The sequence below is a fragment of the Herpailurus yagouaroundi genome, unplaced genomic scaffold, assembly GCF_014898765.1.
Source record: "Herpailurus yagouaroundi ecotype Mexico unplaced genomic scaffold, PumYag 166, whole genome shotgun sequence".
NCBI lineage: Eukaryota > Metazoa > Chordata > Mammalia > Carnivora > Felidae > Herpailurus > Herpailurus yagouaroundi.
Window position 1 is genome coordinate 8,215,780 of NW_024412407.1, and position 23,438 is coordinate 8,239,217.

Genomic DNA, 23,438 nt, shown 5'->3' on the forward strand with positions numbered 1-23,438 from the left:
ACTGGACATTTCACCAGGAATCTAGTATCTTTTTGAAATGGAGATATAATTCACATACCATAAAATTCATCCTTTTGTTGTTTGTTTGTTTTTTTAATGCTTATTTATTTTTGAGAGAGAGAGAGAGACAGCATGACTGGGGAAGGGGCAGAGAGAGAGGGAAACACAGAATCTGAAGCAGGCTCCAGGCTCTGAGCTGTCAGCACAGAGCCCAATGCGAGGCTCAAACCCACAAACCGTGAGGTCATGACCTGAGTCGAAGTTGGACACTTAACCGACTGAGCCACTCAGGCGCCCCAAAAGTCATCCTTTTGAAGTATACAATTAAGTAATTCATTGTATAACCATCACCACTATCTAGTTTTACAATGTTTTCATCACCCTAAGAATATCCAGATGGGAGACACTATCAGGCTCTGCTCCCAACACATATATATCCCTGCTCCCCTGCATATATCCCACATTGGAAGACCAAAGTATAGAAGTCATCAGCTTCATTACCTCACCAAGCCAACTACCCCAGGCTATGTGCAATGACCCTAATGCTAACACCTCTCTGAAGCATTAACCCCACCAAGACCTCTATCTTATCATATCCCAGAGCCCATCACTTCTCATTTCTTCTCACCCTAGGCAACTATTAATCTAGTTTCTGTCTCCATGAATTTGCCTACTCTAGACATTTCATATAAATGGAATCCTACAATATGTGGTCCTTTGTGACTAGTTTCTTACACTTAGCATAATGTTTTCAAGGTCCATACATGTTGTAGCATGTATCAGTACCTCATTCCTTTTTATGACTGAATAATATTCCATCACATGGACTTACTACATTTTGTTCATCCATCCATCAGCTGATGGATGATTGGGTTGTTTCCACCTTTTGGCTATTATGAATAATACTGTGTTAAACATTTGTTAACAAGTTTTTGTGTGGCCATATGTTTTCAGTTCTTTGGGGTATGTACCCAGGAGTAAAACTGTCAGGTCATATGGCAATTCTACTTTTAACTTCTTGAGGAACTGCTAAATCGTACGCCAATGTGGCTACACCAATAGCACAGTTCCGATTTCTCCATATTCTCAGCAACACTTTTTGTTGTCCATGTTTTTTATTATTGTCATTCTTTCAGAATCTTTTTGATAAGGTACTTGGGTTTCTACTATCAGCTTATTGAAGTGGGTCCTGGGATATGAAAGGATAGAGGTCTTGGTGGGGAAAATACCTCAGAGAGGTACCTGCAGAGAGAAAATACCTGCAGAGAGGTCACTGCAGATAGCCTGGGATAGATGACTTGAGGAGGTGATGAATCTGATGACTTCCATGCTTTGGTTTTCCAATGCAGGATATATGCAGAGGACATGTGTGCTGGAAGCAGAACCTAATAGTCTCTCCCATTTGGACATTCTCAGCCAGTTGTTGTATTCTTTGTGCTCTTTGGGACACTGGAAGTTCTTCTGAAAGTTCTCATGACTTGCCTGTCGTTCTTTCAGACATTAGCCAGGTGCTGGAGAAACTATGGTGCAGGGAAGCTCAGGAGTCAGGTGGGGAGAACAGACAATTGGTGTGGAAGTGGATGTACTGTGGGAGAAGTGGTGCCTTGTTTGTAAATACCACAGTGGCTCAGTACTCTGCTAGCCCAGCTGTCTGTAGAATGTCTAGCAACAGATAGAGCTGTTCTGCTAGGTCCAGCTTAATATGTTCCACCAATCTGTGGGTGGTGAGTGTTCAATGGAGATTTGGAATTTTTTCCAAAATTGGCATGCACAGAGATTGTTTACATGGAGAGAAAAATGTATGCCTTGACAAGCAAAGCAGAGGTAGTGAGAATTAAGGCAAATGGGATTGCTGTGTAGAGGAACAGTGTATCACTTTGGTGAGCTACAGATTTTAAAATGGTATGGGAGAGACACTGATGAAAACGTAAGTCTACTGTAGTGATTCCCAAGGTATCAGATGTGAGTGCAGTGGTCCCTACTTCCTGATCAGATGCCATGGGCGCCTCGTTGCTGGATGGGTCATATCAAGAGTAGGGCCACCAAGAATGACTTCAGAACTTTAAAAATGGGTAATAAAGACTTGTTAGGGGGCAGTTTTTCCAATGTCTCTAGTCCAGGAAGCTGTCCCTGGAAACCAGGGTATCTTTGCCCTTCACTTCCACTATAACCCTCAGGCATTGCTGGGTGTGGAATTCTTTAGTGACATCAGCTGAAAAGAAAGCTGTTTGGACCCAGGGAGGAATCATTTCATTTGACTTTAAGGAGGTTGCAAATGAAAGACTCTGTCTCTATTTCTCATTTATTTTTGTTTTATTTTGGAATCTATGTTCTTAGAGGAGCTGACAGTGGACTGGCTCACTGAATGTTATAGATAATTTCTGATAATAACTGACAATAAAACTGGCTTGCAGGCTAAAAGGATTTGTGCTGTTATTTCTAATCTGTTTTATAGATTAGAACTTATTTTTTTTCAAAAAGCATAATTAAATGTATGATCCAAATAAGCTCTAAATCTAACCACATAATGTACGTTTCTTCTGTAAAAGAATTTTTCTATTGATAGTTAAGGAATGATCCCTAGCCCCAAAATATCAGTTGCCATACCTATAAGATTAAAAGCATTGCACAACTTAAAGCCTGTAATATTATTTCCATCTAATTCCTTACTTTAGCACATTGAGGACATTGTTCATTTTAATCATTAAAGAAGATCAAATGGAAAAGCAATGAAAAACTCAACTTCTCAACTTTGTTTTTAGAGTGGACTTTATCATTGCTTACTGGGTTTTCCATTTCTGGAAGAAATTCATTGCTTAAATAAACAGGCATCGGAAAACAAGACTTACACACATTAGCAGAGAACAGAGGTAGAATGTAAAAGCAACTTTGCTAGAACTTTGTTAGTCATTCTCTTGAATTTTTCACGTCAAATGCGTAATGCTGTTTTGGTATTACTCCTAATAATAAGAATTTTTCAACCTCTCCAGGAAGCGTGAAACATTCAGAAAACAAACACTGCCTCAGAAGCTTCAACTGATGAATGTGAATACAGAGTGCAAATATTTCCATAATCCTCCAAGAGAGTTGGAGCTAATTTACCATTAATGTTGCCTGCTTTTCCTGGAAAACTCTGAATTTTTTTTTTTCAGAATAAATTGGCTCTATGTAAATAACCTTCAGGTTATTCATGAAAATGTTATAACTCTGCTATGGTGAAGTTACATACAGATGTCATAAAACCAACAGTTCTATGAGAACCTAGTCATGTCTTTCTTTTCTTTTCTTTTTTTTTTTTTTGAGGCTTTTCCTTTTTTGAAAACTGCGTTATTGAGATATAATCCACATACTGTTAAGATTTACACTTTTAAGGTACACAACTCGGTGAATACAACAAAGCTGAATAAACTAAATACAAATATGTATATACTTATATATATACAGATATATTCCATTGTACGGACACACCACATTTTCTCCATTCATCAGGGAATAGACATTTGGGTTATGTCAACTTTTTGGCTATTATGAATAATGCTGCTGTGAACTTTCATGTCCGAGTCTTTGGACATATGCTTTCAATCCCAGTATACATCTGTATAGCTTCTCGACATATGCTTTTTTCCTTCTGCGTGCCTGCTTCTGAAAGAAAGACACTTTATCATCAATTATGCTCTCACATTGTCTTTAAGTCTGAATAAAGAAGAGAATAGGTAAGAGAGGTAAAAGGAGGGTGACCTGGAACCCCAAACATCCCTTTCCTGGTTCCAAATGAAGAAGTGTATTCACCAAGGTTATCCGGCAACTGTATGTTTCTTTTTTTTTTTTTTTTCTGTAAAAAGAAATACAAGTAGGCAAACTAAGAATACACACACACAGTGTGTGTGTGTGTGTGTGTGTGTGTGTGTGTGTGTGTGTGCGCGTGCACCTGTATGTGTATGTATACAGGCTTCCATCCAAAAGGCAAATAAAAAGTGAGAAAGAAGGCCTTCAAACTTAAATATGGTTATGTCTCTTTTGAATATCTGGTCCCTAGGCCTTTTAGGGAAAACCAATGCGCCCCACTGGGTCTTGAAAGACTTTATTTACCCTTATTCTAAGAGGCCATATGCTCACTCAGGCCCACTTTGTGATCATAGGGTAAACTCATGTGAAATAAGTTTTTTTCTCATTGCCCATTTTCTAAATTTAATTGAAAAATCATTTTTTTCTTTTATAAAAGAAGCTTTACAAATTTTATCATTATAAATCTGCATATTGTTGATAACATCTAATAATAAAGCAAAGCTCTGGGTGTAATTCCCCCTCCACATTGTAAAGTGAACTGGCTGAAATGGTCACTCACCACCAAGCAGAATGAACAAGAGAGACTCCCTGCCTCGCCCTCATCCTGCTGGAGCTTCTCAATATAGTGTTAATACACTTTGACCCTGACTGGTATCTGGCATCATGCACTGTACCATTACACAACCATTTTCTCGTTAATCTTCCCAAGGGACCCCACAGGTAACTTATTATCTCCATTTCATGAATGAATAAACTTTGACACAGGCTGCATAACTTCCCAAAGTCACTTAAGTAGTCACTGTGGAACTCAGATTCAAACCCAGGTCTTCCTGACTTTTTCTGACTCCAGAGCCTAAAATTTTATCCATTCCGTTAAAGTGCCTTTATATATTATGAACCTGAATGAGGGCAAAAAAACCCTATATAAAATTTGTCAAAGGACTTCACCTATATCGAACTCAGCTATTAGACAAACTCTTTTGCATAAAACAGAGCGGAGAATCAAGGAAAAAAACAAAAAGAGTAAGTAGTCAAAATGGAATTTATAAACCTTGTACACTAAAATACACACACATTGTTTATATGATAATTCCTCAGGTTCTCAGAGACTTTTTATTGTGCTAAAATATACATAGTATAAAATTTACCATCTTAACCATCTTTAAGTGTACAGCCTAGTGGTATTAAGTCCATTCATACTGTTGTGCAACCATCACCACCATCCATTTCCAGAACTATTTTCATCTTGCAAAACTGAAACTCTATGCCCATTAAACAGTAACTCCCCATTCCCTCCTTCCCTCAGGCCCCGGAAACCACCATTCTACTTTCTGTTTCTATGATCTGACTACTCTAGGTGCCTCATATATAGATTCACACAGTATTTGTCTCTCTGTGACCGACTTATTTCACTTAGCATAATGTCCTCAAGGTTCATGCATGTTGCACCATGCGTCAGAATTTCCTTCCCATTTAAGGCTGATTAATATCCCATTGTATGTATATATCACATTCTTTTTGTCCATTTATTTGTCAATGAGCACTTGGTTTGTTTCCACATTTTAGCTATTGTGAATAATGCTGTTATGAACATGGTGAACAAACATCTCTTCAAGACTCGGCCTTCAAATTTAGAAATGGGCTCCAAGACCAGGAGCACTGCTATCAGGGTGGAGAGAGGCAGGTCCCGGTCACAGCCCTGCCAGGAATTCTGGGTACCTCAGGTGCATCACTTTTACCAAGGAGTAACTGAGATCGGACAACTCAGGGGACAGCAAGGCCGAACAGGGACTGAACGGGAACTGGTAGAGAAACTCACAGAGGCACATACAGATTCCCAAGCCCTGCTGAGACCCACACAATCAGAATTTCCAGTTGTGGTTCTGAAGCACAACTGATTCATCTACTAGAACTTGTAAATGGCAGCCTGACATCACCTCCAAGATCCCTTCCAACTCTGCCAGTCTGGGGATGGATGGAATAGTCCTCCTTAATCATTTTGGAAGACACGGTACACCCTGCAGTCCCGCAAAGAATTAGGAAATGAAGGAGCGGGTGGGGGAGGGAGGGGAGGAATGAAACCACCAGTGGAATAAAATGTAATTGAATTCTTAAAAAAAAAAAAAAATTTAGAAATGGGGTTTAATGGATCAAACTGAAATTTAATTTTTAATTTTTTGAGGAATTGCCAGATGGTTTTTCACAGCCGCTGTTCCATTTTACATTCCCACCAACAGGGCACAAGGGTTCCAATTTTTCCATACCCTAGCCAACACTTGTTAATTTCTGTTGTTTTTTTTTCTCAGTAGCCATCTTAGTGAGTTGAGGTGGTATCTCACTGTAGTTTTGATTTGCATTTCCCTAGTGATTAGTGATGTTGAGCATCTTTCCAAGTGCTTGTTGGCCATGTGTATATCTTCTTTGGGAAAATGTTTATTCAGGTCCTTTGCCTATTTTTGAATTGTTTTATTTTATTAGTGGTTACCATGGAGATTACATTTAACATCCTAACATTACAACACAGCATAATGTCATTTATTTGCATTTTTAACAGCATTTATGACATTTGCATTTATAACAGCATAATGTCATTAACATACAAAAACTGCTCCTTTACATTTCTGCTCCTGCCCTTTCAGTTATTGATGTCATAAAATTACATCTTTATACGTTGTGTGTCCCAAAACATAAAGTGACAATTTTTAAAAATGTGTTAGTCTCTTAAAATTATGTAAAAAACAAAATGTGAAGTTATAGAGCAAAGTCACAATGATACTAGCATTTAGACTAATAATTGTTGTTTTTTAAAATATATCAGTCTCTTAAATCACGCAGAACACAAATGGAGTTACATACCATTGTTATGAAAATACTAGATTTTATAATTGCCCATGTATTTACCTTTACTGAGCTTTTTATTTCTTCATACAGCTTTGAGTTACTGTCTACTGTCCTTCCATTTTAACCTGCAGGACTCACTTTAACATTTCTAGTAAAGCAGGTCTAGTGGTAACAAATTCCCTCAGATTTTATTTGGCTATGACTTAGTTTCTCCCCCTACTTCTGACAAATAGTTTTGCTGGATAGGATAGGATTCTTGGTTGGTAATTTTTTTCTTTTAGCACTTTGACTACATCAGACCACTGCCTTATGGCCTCCAAAGTTTCTGAGGAGAAATCTGCTTATAATCTTATTGAGGATCCCTTATATGTGACAAGTCACCTCTCTCTTGCTGCTTTCAAGATTCTCACTCTTGGGTTTTGATACCTGTGTTTTGATAGTTTGATAATTTGATAGTTTCATTATAATGTATCTTAGTGTGAGTGTTTTTGGGTTCATCCTATTTGGAGTCATGGAGCTTCTTGGCTGGTTATATTCATGACTTCATCAAATTTGGGGAGTTTTAGCTATTATTTCTTCAAATATTCTCTCTGCCTCTTTCTCTCCTCTCCTTCTGGGACTCCCACAATGTGTATGTTGCTGTGTTTGATTTATTTTCATTTTGTTCATGCATTGTTTCTGTGACTTTCTCCACATATTCTTTTAGTTCTTTGAGCCTTTTAAGACAGTTGTTGAAAGACTTTGTCTAGAAGATCTTCCATCAGGGCTTTTTCAAGGACAATTTTTTCTTTGATTTATGTTTTTTTTCCCTTTGAATGGGCCTTATTCAGTTTCTTTGTAGTCTTGTGATTTTTTTTGTTGTTATTGAAAACTTAACATTTGAATCTAATAACATAGTAACTCTGAAGATCAAATTCTCCCCTTTGCCCAGGGTTTGCTCGGTTTTGTTTTGTTTTTATTTTTTGTTTTTGTTTTTGTTTCGATTGATGTGAGCTATCTCTATGCCAGGGACCGACCTGAGGAGTAATATTAATGTCTTCTCAGGTCTTTTCTGAGCTTGTGCTCTTTCCTCGGTGTGTGCAGTGACTTTCCAATGTCCCCATATATGTAGTTGCCTTTTTTTTTTTTTTAAGTAAGTTCTGTGCCCAACATGGGGCCTGAACTCAACACCCCAAGATCAAGAGTCACATGCTTTACTGACTAAGCTAGCCAGGCACCCCTGCAGTTGCTTTTGAAAAATCTTGGGGTCTTTTTTGTTTTTTAATGTCTTGGTTTTTAATGTCTGGCTCGTGGAAGGGGAAAAAGAAAAATGAAGGCAAAAAAGGTCACTGGCCCTTTAAGTTCTCTGGAAGTCACGGCAGCCAGAGGAGGAGGGGCTTGCAACAATGGGGGGAGGTGCAACAACAATGGCCATCACCTTCTTTGTCTGCATCTGTGTGATCAGAGCAGTAATTAGCAATTGGAGTGCAGATCCCCAACATTTGCCTACCCTGGCTCCTGTAAGCTGCATACAAACTTCTTCTGGAATGCATACATGGCTGCCTGTCATGGATCTAGGGGGTGAGGGCTGGGTAGCTGATACTGTGCTAAGAGCTGAAAGTGACCAAAATTTACTGCCATTTACCATCCAAGCCTTCCTCTGAAAGTTACAAGCCTTCCACAGATTCCACAGTTCCAAAATAGTTACATCACACAGATTCTGCCAGTACAATTTTTGTCTAGGTAGGGAAACCGATTTCTGGCACTTGGTATTCCACCATCATCCCAGAAACTTTTTATTGTTATTTTACCCACAATTCTGACAAGATTAGGTATCTGGTTTCCAAGCCCATAGTAGATAAGCAGCAACAATTTAGAAAGAGGAAAGTGAGCAGCTACAGGCAGGCCCACAGTCTAACGTATCTTCAGTGGTGCCAAAGCATTGCTGCTCCCCCCAACCAACTCAGCGTTTGGGGTCTCAGCTATCCCTGTTCCACTGATGGTTACTGCTCTGCTCCCCCTCACATACACATTGCCTCTCCTTCCATTCTAGGGCTTTTATAAGTCTCCAGCTAGTGGGACACACCTGCTTTTCCTAACCAGCTGTTTCAGAGAAAGGTTGCCACAGCAGAGATATTGTACCCTAGGTGATATTTTTTCTTTTTATTATCATCTTCTCTTTCTAAGAGCTCAGAAGCACGCCAGCTCCTTTCAGCAGTTAGTTCCTGCTGCTGAACCTGAGCCACTTTGTGAGAATATATCTTTATTCAAAGAAACTTTTTCCTCAAACTCTCCATTGCATCTTCCTGAACTGTAACGTATCTTTCATTTTTTTGGAAAATCTCTTTTTTTTAACGTTTATTTATTTTTGAGACAGACAGAGACAGAGCATGAATGGGGGAGGGTCAGAGAGAGAGGGAGACACAGAATCTGAAACAGGCTCCAGGCTCTGAGCTGTCAGCACAGAGCCCCACGCAGGGCTCAAACTCATGGACCGCGAGATCATGACCTGAGCCGAAGTCAGACACTTAACCAATTGAGCCACCCAGGCGCCCCGGAAAATCTCTTTTACCATTAAAACTTTCTACATCTGAGCCCCATTTGTAAGCTAAATTTTAATTCATTCCCATTACATTCCTGGACCAATGCAAATTGGGAAATATACTTGGGCATCTGTCCCACATATCCTGTGGGAGTTAAATTTCTGGAACTTTCTAATGCAGTTAAAAAGTTAATTCACCCAGATCCTGCAGAGTACCTTTAGGGGAATAGTGCTTCCTAATTCCACGTGCCAGCCTATCAGAGGCTTTGCTGTGGCTTAGCAAAAATACTCCTGTATCATCATTAGCTTTTCACCATGTTAGTAAGCAGACACAAACACACAATGTGTGCTCATGCATGCAAGCATGCGCACACACACATACATTAACTTTAATATTCAATCCTGGCAACGGTACACTAAAACTATTGCTTTTAAATATTGATGATGGCATTGTAAATTGGAACATGTTTAAAAATCAATAAAACAAAATGTATTGAGAACTATAAAAATGTTCATTGACACAATAATTCTATTAAATTATATATAGTCTCAAAAAAATCTAAAATGTGAAAAAAGCCATGTCTTGCATTATTTATTATGCTGAAAAATTGTAAGAAAATTAATGGTTACCAATAAAGATATTATCATATTATGTATCTGCTGAAATTCCATATTGAAATTAAAATAATGATATTGGTATTAAAATAATTAGGAAATCTATAAAACAATATATGTACAGTACAATAGCTACCATTCACTGAATACTCAGTATGTCCCAGGCCATATAGTAGCTATACTGTGGATATCATTTCTATTTCACAATAATTCTGTGATGTAGGTATTACTCCTATTGAAAGTTCTTTTGAAGGTTCTTTTTTATCCCCCCTTTTCTTTCAATTATCTCTCCACCCTGACTTCCCTTTCTTTTTTTTTTTTTTTAATTTTTTTTTTCAATGTTTATTTATTTTTGGGACAGAGAGAGACAGAGCATGAACAGGGGAGGGGCAGAGAGAGAGGGAGACACAGAATCGGAAACAGGCTCCAGGCTCCGAGCCATCAGCCCAGAGCCTGACGCGGGGCTCGAACTCACGGACCGCGAGATCGTGACCTGGTTGAAGTCCGACGCTTAACCGACTGCGCCACCCAGGCGCCCCCCTGACTTCCCTTTCTACTTAACAGAGAATTCCTTAAAGAAGGTCTCACCTGACTTCAGAGCATGGATTTTTAACCATTTTTAACCATTACCCTAAACTATCTCCTATTTAATATCGTGTTAAACAGAAAAGCAAAAAGAAATCAGGTTACAAAATTATTATATCCACTATAACTTAAAGATGTTGCCTCTACAAAAAAACTTGAAAGAAAATAGGCAGAATTGGGGGAGCCTGAATGGATCAGTCGGTTAAACATTGAACTCTTGATCTCTGCTTGGGTCATGATCTCATGGTTCATGAGATCGAGCCCCACATGGGGCTCTGTGCTGACAGTGAAGAGCCTGCTTGGGATTCTCCGTCTCCCTCTCTCTCTGCCCCTGCCACATACTCACGTATGCTCTCCCTCTCTCTCAAATAAATAAATGAATAAAAAGACATTAAAAAAATAATACACAGAACTGGTGACAGCTGTCTTAGGGTAGTATAATCTCAGGGGGATAACATTTTTCCCCCAAATTTTCTGTAATATAGTTTCATTATTCTTTTTTTTTAATGTTTATCTTTTGAGAGACAGAGAACATGTATGCGCACCCACCGTGCACTTGAATGAGAGAGGCAGAGAGAAGGGGAGACAGAGGATCTGGAGTGGGGCTCCTCACTGACAGCAGCAAGCCCATGGTGGAGCTTGAACTCAGGAACCTTGAGATCATGGTCTGAGCCAAAGTCAGACGCTCAACCTACTGAGCCACCCAGGCGCCCCTATAGTTTCATTATTCTTATAAGCATATAAATACTTCAAGGCCCCCCCAAATGAAAATAATTGGATTCTTATTTTTTTAAATGTTTATTTTTGAGAGAGACAGAGATGGAATGCGAGTGGGTTGGGGCAGAGAGAGAGGGAGGCACAGAATCCGAAGCAGGCTCCAGGCTCTGAGCTGTCAGCACAGGGCCTGACGCGGGGCTCGAACTCACAAGCTGTGAGATCATGACCTGAGCCGAAGTCAGACGCTCAACCGTCTGAGCCACCCAGGAGCCCCAAACTAACTGGATTCTTTTTGGTTTTTTTTTTTTCTTTTCAACATTTATTTATTTTTGGGACAGAGAGAGACAGAGCATGAACAGGGGAGGGGCAGAGAGAGAGGGAGACACAGAATCGGAAACAGGCTCCAGGCTCTGAGCCATCAGCCCAGAGCCTGACGCGGGGCTCGAACTCACGGAGCGCGAGATCGTGACCTGGCTGAAGTCGGACGCTTAACCGACTGCGCCACCCAGGCGCCCCAAAACTAACTGGATTCTTAAATCATGGATCCTCTTCTTGTTCTCAAGCATTCTTTATGATCATTATAATATTGTTTTCGGAATTTTAAAATATGCTTAGTAATAAAAAATGATGTCTATTCCACTTATGAAAATAACAATGGTTAAGCTTTAAAGTTTTAGAGCTTAAGGAGAGAAATAATTGTAACCTCATACAAACACATCACAATTGTGCTTTGTAGGTTTCAATTTTATGTATATCGGCTCACTTGATCTTTCTGACACCTGAAAGGTACACCTTCAACCTTATGTGGGCTGTCCGGAGAGCTCGCTCCCTAGAGTTTCAGTGTGGTCACAGCTCTACCATAGCTACTGGCTGGTCTACATGCCCCTGAGAAGGGCCATTGGGGCACTTGCCAAATACATTATCCAGCCCCACTAGGCACAGCTGGAAACACAGCTGCATGCTGCAGCTGGCTGAGACCCTGGAGTAATCATCACTGAAAAATGCTGAAGAGGAAGCTCTCCTGAAGGTTCTTCCTTCACCACCACCCCCTCTTTCTGTTCTTCTAGGCTGACTCTTCCCCTTAATAGGAAGAACAATTCTACTTAGCGCTGCTAATCAATTAACAACTGGTGATGGAAGAGGAGCCTCATTTCTTCCCTGCACTTCAGGCTCTCCCAGTCGCACGGAGAACATGGTAACTGCAGAAATCTTGGGGACCAATACTGCCCCCACCAGGCAAAAAACTCAGCTGAAACTCAGCTGAAACTGCAGCCTTAATTTAGATTCAAACACCTAACAGTAAAAACAGATTCTAAATGCCGTTTTTCTTTTTTTTGAAAATATGGGATTCTTCTGATTATAAAATGAATACATACTCAGCATGGAAAATTGAAAATGAATTTAAAGAATAAAATAAAATCACCCTAAGTCTTTTCGACCAAAATTACCACTAATGGTTTTTTGAAATAAACTCCTGGCCTTTAAAAAATACATACACTTATAAACGCTTTTTAATTTTACCATTTGAGAATCATACTGCAGATACTATTGAGTTTTCTCTTTTATTTCACATTACTTGTATCTCTGCCATTTTACTGACTGTGTGGCAAAAATGCTTTCAATGCTTTATGCATAAAATCGGAACGTTAGAGACCATTCCCTGCAGTTGTGTTGTAATATTAGCGCTATATGACTCCTTTTCCTGTATTCCTTAACTCCGCTGAATCCTCATGGGCATTTAGCATTCTGTGGCTTCAGTGAGAATTAAGCACAGGAAGAGGAAAAGCAGGCCATCTGTGCAGGAAGGTAAAACCAGTGTAAATTAAATGGGGTGTGAAAAAAAGCCACTTATGCTCTTTAAATATAAGCTACTTGAGAGAAATTCTCACCTGTGTACAGAACTAATCACTGAACACACAGGCTTCAGGTGAATGAAGTGTTCTTTGTTCAAAAAACAAAAGCAATGCTATTTTTCAGAAATAATTTTTTATAGCCCCAAAAGGATCCCAGCATTTTAAATCAAACCTTAAACATTTCAAGGAGAGTAAGCCAAAAACAAAACAAGCCTCCATCTCTGGCATTGGTGCTGTTTTCCTTCCGGCTCTGCTTACCAGCTCAGAGTTATTTTGGACTTTATTCATCCAGGGCTGTTTGCTCACACACTGCCATCTCTCCTCACCGATGGGCATTTGCTCCTCCCTTTCTTTTCTAGTTCTCCCATCACACCCCTCCTCCTTGTCTTCACAGAGACACCAGGAAAAGAATAGCACGGTGGTCAGGAGTGTCAGACATAAAGTCACACTGTGCATTTGAATTGTCTATGGAAACTTAAGTCACTTAGACTCTCTGTCCCTCAGTTTCCAATCTGACAAATGGGAATAACAATCTCCACCTCATAGGACTATGGTGAAAAGTATGTGTGCGCTTTTTTAAATGTTTATTTATTTTTGAGAGAGACAGAGACAGAGTGTGAACAGGGGAGGGGCAGAGAGAGGGACACAGAATCCCAAGCAGGCTCCAGGCTCCGAGCCGTCAGCACAGAGCTCGGTGCGGGGCTCGAACCCATGAACTGTAATATCATGACCTGAGCAGAAGTTGGACACTTAACCGACTGAGCCACTCAGGCGCCCCTGTAAAGTGCTTTTAGAATGGTGCCCTGCCACAGGGAGCACCTAAGCACTGTTGCTATCATTATTACTATTGGAAGAGCCTCCCATATGTATTCTCTGCTTTCAGTCTCTCATCCCCCATGCCTGAATAATTACAACCACCTCTGTGCCTCTGGAGGGCCTCCTATGTGCTGATCCTGGCCTAAGCTCTGCATGGTTTACAACAATCTGTACACTGGAAATTACCCTCCATTTTCCAGATGGGGAAACTAAGGCTTAGAGAAGTTCCAGCCCATCCTTTACAGCCCCCTAAAAAAATGGCAAAGCCCTTTTTAGTCACATGATTTCTTTGCTCAACTGTCCACAAGATGTTCTATTAACTGCCCCCACATGGCTTCAGCTTTCCAATCACGGGGATTGTGTTAGTGCCCGTGAACTCATTCTCATTGCAAGCAAACATGGTCATCCCAGGTCTACTCCTGAAAACAGCTCCAGTCCTGAGGTTGCTTTTGATTCTACTCATACCCCTTTCTTTCCTCATCACCATTTTTATCAAAAGGCAAGGATTTAAATGTCTATCGTTTCCTAGAATTATAGTGAAGGCCCTGAATTTAACTGTACTCGCCTTTTAAAAAAAAACCAATGCATGTATCATGGATAAAATGATTAGTGTATACTGGTGGAATTTTGGGACAAAGTATCATTATTTTAAGACTTTCTAGCCACTGACAAAGAACAGTAGTATATTTGCAGGTGGCTGTGATGGCTTAGTACAGCACTTCTCAGACTTCAGTGTGCAAGGTAATACCACTTAGGGATCTGTTCACAATGCAGACTCTGATTCTATAGGTCTGAAGAAGAACCTAAGGTTCTGCATTTCTAACAAACTCCCATGGGATGCCCACATTGTTGATTCTTGTGTAGCAAGGGCTGGGTAGATATTCTCCAGGAAGAAAATGAAGAATTAATTGAAGCCCATAGAAAACTATCAACGAATAAAGAGATAAAGAAACAAAAATCATTTACAAAAGGCAAATATTCATTAAGGAACAGAAAGACCCAAAGTTTAAAGGGAGTATAAGCTTGACTAGATGTCCTTTTTTTTTTCTTTTATATGAGCTTTAGACCCTAACTCTGTGTTCCCCTCCACCATCTAAGATTTACTTGTAATACATCCTGGTCACTCCTGAATTGCACATGCACCACTACCTTCAGATAATGTTTAGGGTTCTTTAGGGATCAGCAACTTTTACAGGTACCTGTGCAAAGTATTTAGGAAGCTGTAATGTGTTGAAGGGAGAGGAAGAGAGCAAGATCAGGAATCAGAGTTAGAGGATTTGGAGGAATAGCCTAGTGGTCCAGAGCAACATCTTCTCCAAACAATATTTAGAACATGTGAAGTCTGACAATGGAATAGCCAAAGTGAGCACAGATCACATATTGGAAAATTTTAAGTGCAGAACATATTGTCAACACACATATATGGGATGATCAAGGGAACTAGAAATACTCATGCTGAGGAAGAGAAGACAAGACAGATTGGGGTGGGGTTGGCCTGGGTGAGATGGTGGCTAAAGAAAGAATGCATGAGAGGCTGCTCTAGTGTCTGTCATGTGGCAGAGGGAAGAGGGGAGTGGGGTGGTGAAGGACAGAGTCAGGAGAAACAGAATAACCTGAAAACAAAATAAATAACCCAACTGGCTAGACCTATCCACTTATCAGGGATGTTATAAAGGAAATTCCAGAGTCCCAGCTTGGAATGCTGTGTTTCTATGATGCTTCCAAGATCTGTCTGCTCACACATTCAGCGACACCTGCTTGGCCACTGGCATACTCAGGCAGGTCTAGCTGGTTTGAGGAACCTGTCAAAGCCCTCGCTTAAACTTCTTTCTCCTTCCTCTTTTTAATGGCTCCCTTCTTTTTTCCAACTAAAAGTGGGAACGTTTCTTATGGGAGACAAGTCAGAGAGACTGACTGATGACAACATTTTCTAAACCAAAGGTAGGAACCCCTGCGTTGACTCATAATCTGGTAAGGGAGTGGAAGAGCTGACGTGGGTTGTGTCCAGCAAACCTTGCACACATAACCCAGCACCTCCGGCACTGTTCTGAATGAACAGTCCCACTGCTCCACCTGCTGTGGGCTCTCACTAAGACTCTAACAGATGTTACAAAGAGGGACAGTTGGAGAGGTGGAAGAAACAAAGCAGGGACTGCCCCTTCCTCCTGTAAAAAAAAGAAAAGGCCCTCTGGGAGGTTTTGTACCTGAAGTTCTCAGCAAATACATTAAATAGAGTTCATGCTTTGGCAAGAGCTCATTGTTGAAAGTCACTGAAACTGAGGACTAGACACAGGAGAGGCCCTGGGGGGGTGGGGGGGAGGGCAGTAGAGAGTGGGAGTGGCAGAAGGAAGGAAAGGAGGCTGATAAGGGAGGTGAGAAGGGCACCAGGGTTACCCTTTGCCCCAGGGCTGGCAGTTCATTCCTCCTGTCTTATCTTGCCCTTACACTGTTAGAGAAGTTGGTTCCCTTTCCCAGAGAAATTCAGTAGAGGATAAGTGTTCTGCTAGTCTCCCCAGAGAACGGTGTGTAGCAGCTTGGACTATTTGTAGCTGGGGTGTGTTTGCCTTTGTGTGCATTCCAGTGTGTTGGTGGATGTCTGAGGGCTGCGTGTCTTGCAACATCAACTAATCTAGAGAAGCACAGGTCTTTTTTTAAATTTTTCTAAATTTTTAATTCTATTTTTTAAATGTAGATTGCAGTTATCATATAATATAGCATATAATATTGGTTTCAGGAGTAGAATTTAGTAATTTGTCACTTACATATAACACCCAGTGCTCATCCCATCAAGTGTCCTCCTTAATGCCCATCACCCAATTAGCCCAACTTCTACCTAACACCCCTCCAGCAACCCTCAGTTTGTTCTCTATATTTAAGAGTCTGCCTCCCTTTCTGGTTTTATCTTATTTTTCCTTCCCTTTCCCTATGTTCATCTGTTTTGTTTCTTAAATTCCATATAATTGAAATCATATATTTGTCTTTCTCTGACTTATTTTGCTTAATACCCTCAAGTTCCATCCACGTTGTTGCAAATGGCAAGATTTCATTCTTTTCGACTGCCGAGTAATAGTCCATTGTATATACATACCACATCTTCTTTACCCATTCATCCATCAATGGACATTTGGGCTCTTTCCATAATTTGGCTATTGTCAATAGTGCTGCTATATAAACATTGGGGTATGTGCCCCTTTAAATCAGCATTTTTGTATCCTTTGGATAAATACCTAGTAGTGCAATTGCTGGCTCCTAGGGTAGTTCTATTTTTAACTTTTTAAGGAACTTCCAGAGTGGCTACACCAGTTTTCCATCCCCACCAACAGTTCAAAAGGATTCCCCTTCCTCCACATCCTGGCCAACATCTGTTGTTTCCTGAGTTGTTCATTTTTGCCATTCTGACAGGTGTGAGGTGATATCTCATTGTGGTTTTGATTTGTATTTCCCTGATGATGAGTGGCGTTGAGCACCTTTTCATGTGTCTGTTAGCCATCTGGCTTCTTTGGAAACGTGTCTATTCATGTCCTCTGCCCATTTCTTCACTGGGTTATTTGTTCTTGGGTGTTGAGTTTGATAAGTTATTTATAGATTTTGGATATTAACCCTTTATCCAATATAGCTTCTGCAAATATCTTCTCCCATTCCATCGTTTGACTTTTAGTTTTGTTTATTGTTTAGAGAAGCACACGTCTTTATTTATTTTTTTTTTTAATTTTTTTTTTCAACGTTTATTTATTTTTGGGACAGAGAGAGACAGAGCATGAACGGTGGAGGGGCAGAGAGAGAGGGAGACACAGAATCGGAAACAGGCTCCAGGCTCTGAGCTGTCAGCCCAGAACCTGACGCGGGGCTCGAACTCACGGACCGCGAGATCGTGACCTGGCTGAAGTCGGACGCTCAACCGACTGCGCCACCCAGGCGCCCCAAGCACACGTCTTTAACAACCCAAGCAGTGATAATGATGATGATGATGGTGATGATGATAGCTAATATTTATGTGGCTCTTTCTTTTTTTGAAAATTTTTTAAGTTTTATTTTATTTTATTTGAGAGAGACAGAGACATTGAGAGTGGGGGCAGGACAGACAGTGGGAGAGAGAGAATCCCAAGCAATGTGGGGCTTGAACTCACCAAACCGTGAAATCGTGACCTGAGCTGAAACCCAGAGTCACGCACTTAACCCACTGAACCACCCAGGCTCCTCTACATGCTCTTTCTACATGGTAGTATGCTAGAAGCTTTACAGACATTTACTCACTCAGTCTTCACAACAACACTATGGGTAGGAACTGTATAATCTCCACTTTGCAGACAATGGAATTGAGGAACAATGGGGGTAAGTAACTTGTTCAAAGTCATGCAGCCTGCCAAAGGCAGAAACTGGGTTCGAACTCTGGCTGTCTGGTTCTAGAGACCATTTTTGTAACCATCAGGCTTTACCATCTCCTATATTAACTACAAACAGAGTTAAATAGGTGTTCAAGTAAGGAATACCAATTTTTTTTTTTTTTGGCTGAAAGTTTATTTATTTATTTTGAGAGAGAGAGAGAGAGAGTGCGCACACATGAGCAGGGGAGGGACAAAGAGAGAGGGAGAGAGAAAATCCCAAGCAGGCTCCACACTGTCAGCACAGAGCCCGAAGTGGGGCTTGAACTCACCAACTATGAGACCATCATAAGCCAAAATCAAGAGTTCGTCGCTTAACCTACTGAGCCATCCAGATGCCCCAAGAATACACATCCTTAACAAGAGCTAAGAAGTAGTAAGCAGTAAGTGCCAGGCTTTATTTAAGCTTGTATCTCATGTAATCCACACAACAATCCTATGAGATTGGTACTATCATCCCTGTCTTACAAGTGATGATACAAGACTGAGGAGGTTAAGTTACTTGCCCACACATGCATCTTGCGTGGATAAGACTAGAATTTGGGTATATTTAGTTAACAAAGCCCATGCTTGTAAGCAGGACCCTATACAAAAAGAAAGAATAAATGGCATCTAACTTACTATTTTAGGTTCTTCATTAAAGTCAACAAACAATTCAGGAATGCCCCTCTTCGCTGGCATTTTTACTCCCATTATAGGACATTCTTTTACTTTGTTTCTATTTAAAAAATGGGTTGCCTGTGTCCCCCCTCCCTATGCTAGCATATCCACCTTTCATCTCCAAAAATCTACTTCAACGTGTACCTTATGTTTTTAATGGCTTTCAGATGCCCACTCAACATGGATTTAGGTAACTCGGGCAAGCTATCAAAGGAATTAACTGGATAACTATTTCAGTCACTTTGCCACTTGCATAGGAACAAAATAGCAAAACAAACACTCTAATAATTAACAGGACTTATAAGCTCGGAAGATCTTCATGACTAAAACTGTATTTCATCCATCTCTTTTTAATCAAGCAGTAAAGTGCCTACTATATCTTTTTTTAAACAAATAGTAGAGTGCCTGGTAACACTCCATCAACATTTATTAAACCAGTGAATGACAAAACGGAGTTATGCTAGAATGGAGGAATAGTTTCTAATTGTTTTGTCCTGTTCTATTTCAAATATTTATAGCATACAGAAAAAGAAACACAGGCAATACAAGCAGACGGGTCTGAGTTTGAATTCAGCTTAGCTGCTGTCTAGGAAATCTTGACTGCCCCAACCCCTCCCCGCCTGTTTAAGAATGTATGGTGAACTTTGATCCCTCACTATGTCTCCTGGCTTCTTTTTATTTTGCTGCTTCACTAAAGAAAGGAATGACTGGAAAGCAAAGGAAATGAGATTCAAATTCTTCCATTCTAGTTTTTCAAGCTCAAGAGTCAGACAAGTCAGAACGATGAGAACCCTAGAATCCTTCCTTTTATATTCCTTCCTGTTTGTGACATGAAGCACACTGGGCTGTATTTAAAAATAATTCTCCCAAGGATTTTCTACTTCTGCATTTATATTTATATTTATTGAGTATGCACTGATACATGATGTGGAATTGTAAGGCCTACTTTAAGTCCGTACTGCAGAGGACACCATGGGACACTGTCCATGTCCCCCTTTAGAGGCCCGCAGAAGCCCTCATTTATCTGCTGTCTTACAGAAATAGCTCAGCTACAGAAAGCGGATTCTCCCAAGGTCACACTCTGTTCCCGCCACGTTCGGCATCCAATGACTGGGCCACAAGCCGGTAAAAAGCCCCTCACCCTAACTCAAGACAACTCTGAAGGGCCATCACAACCTCAGGGCTCCCTAAGGGGTTGCTTAGGCCCTCTCTGAGACTGTGCCATAGTCCCACTTATCTGTTCCCTAGTATTGCTTCCTTACCTTCTTCAAATGTGGATCCCAAGAGCACTCCCTAATAAACTTTCTGCTCATTAATCTCGGTCTTGGATTCCTCCCCAGAGAACCCAACCCTCGACAGATAACCTAATTGGTTGATTATTAAACATTTTTGGTAACTTGGACCAAGATTCTCTTTATACAGCAAACACAAGGGGTGTCTTTCATTTCAACCTATATAGTAAGAATGGCAACAAATGTATTGTAGATGGTTAAAACTTAAGCATATTTAAGGGCTATGCCCCTGGCAGTCCCGGATCTGCCTCTTGGGTCAACAGACCCCAGGGACGCCCCTTCATCCAGCCTCCTGCCACCCTCCAACCTCCTTTCCGGTCACAACCCACGCCACCATCTTCGCGGCCCCCTACTCACGGGTCTTCGGGCCCCCGTCCGCCGCCAGGCCCGGGCTCCGGACGGCGGGCGCCTCGTCCCCCGAGTGGCCCCGGGAGAAACCCGACGGCGCCCGCGGCGCCTCAGCGTGCAGACACGGAGGGCGTGCGGAAGCCCCCTGCTCCCCGAGCCGCGAGGGCCCGAAGCCTGGACGCCGTGGGAGCGCCCGCGGCCCGGGAGAAGCGCCCGCGGAGGCCCTCGTGCGGCTCGTGCAGGCCTGGGGCCGCCCGCGCACGCGCCCGGCTCCTCGCTGCCCGCACGACCGCGGGTCTGCCCCAGGCGCCCCCCAAGCACGACGAGGAGCCCAGCAGCCTTTGGGGGCCCCTCGGGCCTCCGCCTGGGTCCGGGGCTTCTGTCCGAGCCTCTCTGGGCGGCCGCGAGGCAGTTTTTCAGCCACTTGGAGCCCCCCGCCCCACAACCGTGGATTGAGGGGAAACAATGAAGCTTTTTGCAACAAAAACAAAACCAAAATCCAAAACTCAAAAACCAAAAAGAAAAAACCCATGCACATAAGGTTCTTATTTATGATTTATGCTTTCCTAATATAGAAACGTAATTTACCTAAAACTGGCTGCCTTAGTTGAGAACGGTTAACATAATTCATTTTATTATTAATTTTTAAAAGTATTTATGGGGCTGGGGGCATGGGGGGGGGGGGGGTTGCTGGCTGGCTCAGTCCGTACAGCACTCAACTCTTGATTTCCGGGTTGTGAGTTCAAGCCCCACCTTTGAGTATCGTATCACTTAAAAATGAAATCTTAAAAAAATAAAAAGTATCTTGGTGCAAAGTTAATTTTCTATGAATTAATTTAGGAAAATTCGTTACCTTCTGATTGTATGGTATATTTCTCAATGTATGCAGTACTTCATTTATATATTAGACAATTTTCATGTTCACTTTTTAAAGTGTATTTATTTGTTTGTTTGTTTGTAATCTCTAGGCCCAATGTGGGTTCCAGGATTTACAACCCCAAGATCAAGAACCACATGCCTTACCAACTGAGCCAGCCAGCTGGCTATGAGCCAGCACCCCTGTATGTTCAAAATTACAGAAAGAGAGCCTACACATTTCTTTTCAAGGGAATTCCTAGATTTTTATGTGTTTTTATTGTAAATGTTTTATGTGTGTGTTTGCATTGACTTATAGACATAATAAAAGTCCAAATCTAGGGGTTTTGTTTTATTGTCTTCGTAATGATCCTAAAATTCACCCAGAATAATAAACAGAGAAGAAGAGCTAAGAAAAATATAAAAAGACTTGTGCCCTAATTGATATTAAAACACACGAGAAAGGGGGCGCCTGGGTGGCGCAGTCGGTTAAGCGTCCGACTTCAGCCAGGTCACGATCTCGCGGTCTGTGAGTTCGAGCCCCGCGTCGGGCTCTGGGCTGATGGCTCGGAGCCTGGAGCCTGTTTCCGATTCTGTGTCTCCCTCTCTCTCTGCCCCTCCCCCATTCATGCTCTGTCTCTGTCCCAAAAATAAATAAACGTTGAAAAAAAAAAAATAAACAACACACGAGAAGGGTCTACTAAATACATATAGGTGATAAAAGAGTGGACAGATCAGCAGACAGAATAGTTAGATCAGGAGTAGAACCTTATTACATATATATATATTAAAATATAATAAAATCTGATAAAGGAAGCACCACAGCTGAGGGGAAAAGAGAAGGCATTTTCACAACTGGTACTGGAATAATTGGTTAGTGATTTGGAACAAATCAATTTAGATTCTTAACTCTTACTCCTAGGTGGATGAAACAAATGGGGGAAGGGAACCCAAGTCATAGGAACTAAGGCCAAATTCTGGTGAATATTGTGTCTGTATGAGAAATGAACTTGTAGATGTACAAAAAAAATTCAACAGTTCATTGACATAAAAAGTTTAAACTTCTGAAGATAAAAAATAAAAAACAAAAATTGAAAAGATGTATAATTAGCTACAATTATGTCTTTTGAAGTATAAAAAGCTTGCACAAATAGATTTAAAAACATCAAAATATTAGAACAATGAGTAAAGCATATGATACACAATTCATAGAAGAAATAAAAGGTCTAATAAGCACATTTTAAAAGTTCAACAAAATCAGTAACAAAAGAAATGCAAATTCAATCCAGAAATTCTTTTTCACTTACTAAGTTAATAAAAATGAGTGAAATTATAATACTCAAGACTGCTAAAGATGCAACGTCACAAGCACCTTCACATACTATCAATGTTTTAATGCATACTTTTTCTAGAAAGTGATTTTAAATTTATATCAAATATTTTAAAATATTGCTACACTTAAACCCTTTGATTCTACTTCTAGAAATTTATCTACAGAAATAGTCAAGGGTGCTTGGGTGGCTCAGTCGGTTAAGCATCCAACTCTTGATTTTGGCTCAGGTTGTGATCTCACAGTTCCTGAGTTCCAGCCTGGCGTCAGCTCTGTGCTGACAGCATGGATCCTTCCTGGGATTCTGTGTTTCCCTCTCCCTCTGTCCCTTTCCTGCCCATGCGCATGTTCCCATCCCCCCTTCAAAATAAATAAATAAACATAAAAAAAGAAATAATCAGAGATGGGGGGAAAGTATTATGTGCATAAAATAAAATAAAAATCTGAAGTTAATGAGAATGCAAAAACCATATGATAGGATATTTTGTAGTCATTAAACTTTATGTTTTTGAAGAATCATTAATGATATAGTAAAATGATCATAATTTAATGTTGCTAAAAAATGCAAAACTAGACATGATTCTGAATTTTAAAAAGATGGGCACATACACAAAATTAACCAAATATCAATAGTGTTTATTTAATGGTCTATGAACTTAGAGATGAGTTTGGGTTTTTTGAGATTTTACTGCATTTTCCAACTTTTTTACAGTGAGAAACAATTTTGCAATTTTGTGCGTGTACATGTGTGTGTTAAATGTTTTTTTATGTTTATTTATTTTTGACAGAGAGAGAGAGACAGAGCATGAGCGGGGGGGGGGGGGGGGGGGGGGGGGG